A 5,947-nucleotide genomic window follows, 5' to 3' on the forward strand; every position below is an offset into this window, starting at 1 on the left:
TGAATAATTAAAGAATGATGTTTATAATAAATAGAAATGTCAAATGTGCCAGCCTATTTTGAGCAAATACAACAGTTTAAAAAAAAAAAGGTTCAGAGCTTAATTTACATGGAACAATTTAGCTGGGTCACAGTACATCACTGTAGAAAATGTCGGCAGGTCTAGACGCGCTCCTGATTCAAATCAATGTCTTTCATACATTTTAAGTGTCCAAATACATTTTGATGGCACAGTATTAAAGTACAGCCACATTTTTTAAAAGTATCACAAGGGGAGTTGTTTGACGTCATCCAGGGCTTCAAAAAAGTGAAAAGTTAAAGTGACGTGACATTCAGCCAAGTATGGTGTCCCATACTCAGAATTCATACTCTGCATTTAACCCATCAAAAGTGCACACACACACACAGCAGTGAACACAAACACACACTGTGAACACACACCCGGAGCAGCGGGCAGCCATTTATGCTGCGGCGCCCGGGGAGCAGTTGGGGGTTCGGTGCCTTGCTCAAGGGCACCTCAGTCATGGTATCGAACCTACAACCCTAGGGTTAGGAGTCAAACTCTCTAACCACTAGGCCACAACTTCCCTTAAAGAATGTAAGACTGTATAGAAGAATATCAATCCAGCCTAGTCACACCACATTCATATGCACTGATCTGCTGAGACTCCATCTTGAAATCAATATCCACCACTGGCTGTTGCATCGAGAAATAATATATTAGCAATTGAAATTCATAGATCTTGTGCGTGCACTTTTTCAACTTTCCAGTGAACTTGTGTGTTGCCCAATACTGCCTGATTGGGAATAGATGCAGTGATTGACAGCTCATGACTATGTTAAGAACAGCAGCAGAATCACCTTCTGCTTCACCACTGCTGGACAGAGAGAATCAAATATCACATACTGAGAGTGAAAGTAAAGAATTCATTAAAGAGCTGATATCTGACATGGGCAGTAACAAATCCAAAACAAATAAAAATCAGTTGATCATTATTTTTGCTTCTCTTAGATGAGCTCAAGTGTATAAAGCTAAGAAATGGTAATTTCTGAGTATAGATGTTGCTCTGCCTCATCATGGCTATATCAAAACAATACGTGTTTAAAATCTTCTGTCTCACATCCTACATATACAGTATGTACTGCATGGATATTAATGTACTGCATGAATATTAATATTAATTAAGCTACTGTTTCACTCCATATGTGCATTGCTTTGTTTAGCATATATAAAACAATCTGTTATTTTTGTTCTTGCTCTTTTTGTTCATGGCTCTTGTGTGTATTTCACTCGGAGTGGTTTGTACCTAGGATTTGTTCTCTTGTTCACTGCCTGTGTATTTTGATTATGGTATTGGATTCCCTTCATTACCCTGATGGATTCTGATTCCAGTCTTGTGAACATGGACTAAAACACTCTACTTGGATCCTTCAGAATGATTAAATCTTGTATTGTTTCTCGAGCGTTGAAAAATGGGCCAGTGAGCGAGAGCAGTCAGAGAGTCCCGGAGAAATGCTTGACCTGTGATTCTTGACACAGCAAATAGTCAGGGTATAGTTAGGAGATAAAAAACATGTTAGCGCACTAATCATGTCATCTTAATCCCAAATGGCCATCATAAATTATTCTCTCTTAATGATTAAAAAATAGTAAAAACACTTTTTTTTCTGGGACAGTTTATCATCGGATTATGATGCAAATACTAATTAAAATGACACAAAATAAAGACTCCTATTCATCCTCATCTGCAAATGCCCGACATTTTTATTATTTTACATATTTGAGTGTAGAGTTTTTAACTGGATAAATATTTACTCCTGAAGACAAAACACGGGAGCTGTATTAATGTAAAGGATTTTATTTTTATTTTTGTGTGTGTGTACTGGCTATAAGACAGATGGCTTTATATTCCACAGTGTAGAAGATCCATATTTACACAATCTCAGTCTACAGGTTTAATATTTTACAGTCTTAAAGGAAAACAATCCACCACAATTGGGAAAATAATCTAGCATGGTGATTTATTGACCTGTCGGTCTAGTGCACATCATTTAAAAAATAATTCTGTATCATAAATTACATTTTCACACAAGAAGGTTTAGAAGAAATGTTAATGATAAATGCAAAGTTTTGATACCCTGATAAATAATTAAGGCAGATGCCACATCTAATAACATGACTGGCTCCAATTTATGAAAACAATAAAATACAACTTTTCATTTCCAAATGACTGCAACTATTTTAGAAATGTCTTTTTAGAGCTGCTTTACAGCTGAATTTGGGTCTCCTCATATCTGATGAGGTTTGCATCACTGATTCTGTTTCTTTTCTATTTTGTATTGTATAAAGCTCTATATTAATATAGGCAATTTGAATGAAAGAAAATCTTGGTAAAACTGTTTAACTATGTTGTCTGCTATTGTCTTCCAAAAAGGAAACACATATTGTAAAGGTGAAATTTTAGTCAGTTAGCATTACCTGAATGATACATGCAGTGCTGCATTGTTTTTGGCACAGCATTGGGATTCGTATTGTGGGAGAACTTATAAATGTTGCAGATCACTAGGTTTTGGAACAGAGCAAATGTCTTTGTATCCCTTTTAATTTGAGAAGGCCACCACTGGATGAGAGAACTGGAATAGATGGTCCACAGGAGACTGTGTTCTGAAAAAGAAAGGAAAACAATGAATGGATGACAAATTTCAGCAAGTCACCTTCACTTAATCTGAAATAACAGTGAAGCTCTAATTTAATAATATAAGAGCTATAACAGCAAAGCACAGAAGTGAAATGTTATTTTAACAAGATATACACAGTGGACCTAATATATATTCATATTGCAGTTCTACTTTGATCATGTTTACACACACACACACGCATACACACACACACACACACACACACACACACACACACACACACACACACACACACACACACGCACACACATACACACACACACACACACACACACACATGGAACAATTTTTTTTAAATCTTACATTTGGGATCCAAATATACAATTTATTTATGCTTATTCAAAGTCTCACCACGTTCAGACCGATGGCTCACTCACAATTAAATTTGTTTTCTAAAGTCAAGTCAAGTTCAGTTTGATTGTTATAGCACCAAAGTAAATATTTTTTTATTTGTCTCCTCCAATGTTATTGACTTTATTATTATTATTAGATTTAAAAAAAAAAAAAATTGACGAGCCACTAATGCTTGGGGTCATTTTTATTTATTTATTTATTTATTTATTTATTTATTTATTTATTTATTTATCCAATCATTTAATGTTTTTGAAAGAAGTATGTATGTTGAGCGAGACTGAATTTATTTGATAAAAAATATAATGAAATATTATCACAACTGTCTACTATATGAATATATTTTCAAACATAATTTATTCCTGTGATGGAAAAGTTGAAGCAGACTACGGTCTTTAGTGTCACATGATCCTCCATAAATCATTGGAATCTGCTGATTTGCTGTTGAAGATCTTGTGATACAAGATTATTTGATTAATGAAATAGAATTCAAAATAAATAAATTTTTAATAAATTTTTAAAAAATAAATATTTTCTAACATTTTAAATGTCTTTACTGCCATTTTAGATCAGTTTAATGTGCCCATGGTGAATAAAACTTCTACCAAAATTTTGAATGGTAGTGTAAACATATAAATGGCTCATTCTGGGTACTTACAGACGAACATTCGGATGCACATGCCACACATGGCAATCACGTTGGCGATGCTAAGAGCTCGACCGCACTCTGGACTCATCAGACAGTTCTTGGTGCTAATACAGCACCTGCAGCAGCAGCCCTGCCTGTTATCAGCAGAGCGGCTCTGACTAGTGTTGCTCGTGTGCTGCTGGGTAATAACTTCTTCATAAGACGGTGGTGGTTTCATGTAATCCCCCTCCATGGCTAGTCTCCTGGATCTGGCCTGAGGGAGGATGAGACAGTTACGCGGTGACTCACGGATGCGGAGAATCAATCGGTTGTAATGATGTTCCAGTATCTGGCAACAGCCTTTCATTGCCATTAACTGATATGGAAATAAATCAGTGGTCTATGGATCACGTAAGCTTTATCTGAACTCTGTTGATGTGGAGAATGCACAAGTTGAAATGTTGTTTTGAACCTTAACAATTAGCTAATTATTGTTGTTGTTACATTTAGCAAACGGTGATGACTTCAGTATGTGCAATGAGTGACGCAGTTGTGAGATGAATGTGTCAGTACTGAGCTCAACCCTTCTATAGCAGAGCTCAAGGGTGAAATGGCAGCAAAATCATTCAAAACAAGCACTGAGTTCCTCTGTTTCTCTTTCCCAGACTCACAGCTTAAAGCTCCTAACAAACCAGAACGGAGGACGCTTTTATTACACCAAACCTTTCACACCAAAAATTCAGTTCCAATCAAATAATTTAGCCAAAGACAAGGCTGCAGGTGATGGATATGTTTCAGATCACACAAATTACCAGAGAACTGCCATTTAAATTCAGTGTACCTTTGTCAAGTGCCTTCAGACGTGTAGAGTCTTCTTTTTTCTTTAATTTTCCTCTCTTCTTCAGTTCCTCTTCTGTTTGTTTATTTTTTCATGAAATTGAGAAGAAATTAAAATCTTCAATCACTGCACTGCCACAAAAAGGAGCATAGAAATGACATTCTCTGCTTCTCAGACGATCTTGTTTACCTCTTTTGTATCTCCTGTCCTCTTTTCACCTTTAAAAAGTCAATGTAAGAAGTCAATTTCAGTAAGTTCAGTCAAATGTACCCAAGTTGTCTTTCACGTGATGTTGACAGGGCTGATCTGATGTATGCCTGGGTGGACTCCTAAATATAAATACTGTACCTCTGTGAAAGGGAGTTTCAGGGCGTGCAAATCAAGTTTTTCCTGTCTGTCCTCTGAAAGTCAGTCATTCTGGTGTATACCACGTCAAGCAAAGACTTTTTTATAATTTGCATGATTGTTTTCTCACTTCTAAATAGATACTCTAGATACATTTAACAGATGACACTTTAATAGTTCGCAGAATCAGTTTTGGTGCACATATTTGGTGCTTCAATATATAGAGTAGAGTGCTGTACATTGCATACACAACATATCATGGGTTGAATTACAGAGGTAGCAAATGATCTACAAATGCACTTCAAATGCACTTCATTAATGTTTTTCAGTCTTGCTGTTCAGAGAATGCCCTCATGATGTAAGAATCAGGTGTTCACCCATCCAACCCATCAATTTCCATGAAATTCATCAGGAGATTTTAATGATATATATATTTTTAATAACAGCTAACAGTGTTTTTTTTTCTCTCTTATGAAGAACTTTGCAACTACATGTCAACTTACTCTCTTTTTGATTATTAGTTGATTGTTATTGTAGGGTAAGAAGGATAAGTTGCCATGCACTTGCACAGTTAGCAGAATGTCTAAATTGGACTATCAAAAATAATCCTTACCAAATTGGAGCCACAGCAATCTATAAGTTAATAATAATGGTGGATGTAACACATATGCATAACTAATTTGTTACTCTACCTATCTTCTTTTGGTTTCTGTGTAGATCTGGGCTGCTGGGTGGTCAGAATAGCAGCGCAGGAGTCGGCAATCCTGGTGCACGTGAAATACAGAGTTTAGCGGCAGTCGTCCGAGCAGATGAGACAACAGCCGTACAGACAGAACTGACATCACAGGTTAAAGCAGCGGTCCATTCAGGGCTCGTCCCGGTGACATTTGTCCCCACAGCCTACCCTGCACTCAGGACAAGGGCCAGACATTCCACAGCAGCTTTGTCCCATGTCTGCTTGAGGTAAACAGTCTCTGCTGATCACAGCAGCCCTCTGACCAAAGAATCCCAGATATGACAGAATAAGTGCGTTTACGAGTGTGTCATTAGGGGACCGACGTGAAAACACTAATTTGTCGGCTCATT

General features: G+C 36.8%; 1 long non-coding RNA gene across 2 annotated transcripts; it reads right to left on the reverse strand.

Annotated features, from left to right (window-relative positions):
- Positions 1-1,841: 1,841 nt before the first annotated feature.
- LOC113041994 (uncharacterized) lies at positions 1,842-5,717 on the reverse strand. 2 transcript variants are annotated; one of them, XR_003275504.1, is made up of 5 exons: positions 5,554-5,717; positions 4,706-4,734; positions 4,520-4,591; positions 3,709-3,952; positions 1,842-2,664 (listed from the first exon to the last, which is right to left on the reverse strand). It is a non-coding gene; the product is annotated as an uncharacterized LOC113041994 (long non-coding RNA). The 2 variants fall into 2 exon arrangements; XR_003275503.1 differs by lacking the exon at positions 5,554-5,717 and having other exon boundaries at positions 4,706-4,970.
- Positions 5,718-5,947: the final 230 nt, after the last annotated feature.

Source organism: Carassius auratus, chromosome 3, assembly GCF_003368295.1.
Source record: "Carassius auratus strain Wakin chromosome 3, ASM336829v1, whole genome shotgun sequence".
Taxonomy (NCBI): domain Eukaryota; kingdom Metazoa; phylum Chordata; class Actinopteri; order Cypriniformes; family Cyprinidae; genus Carassius; species Carassius auratus.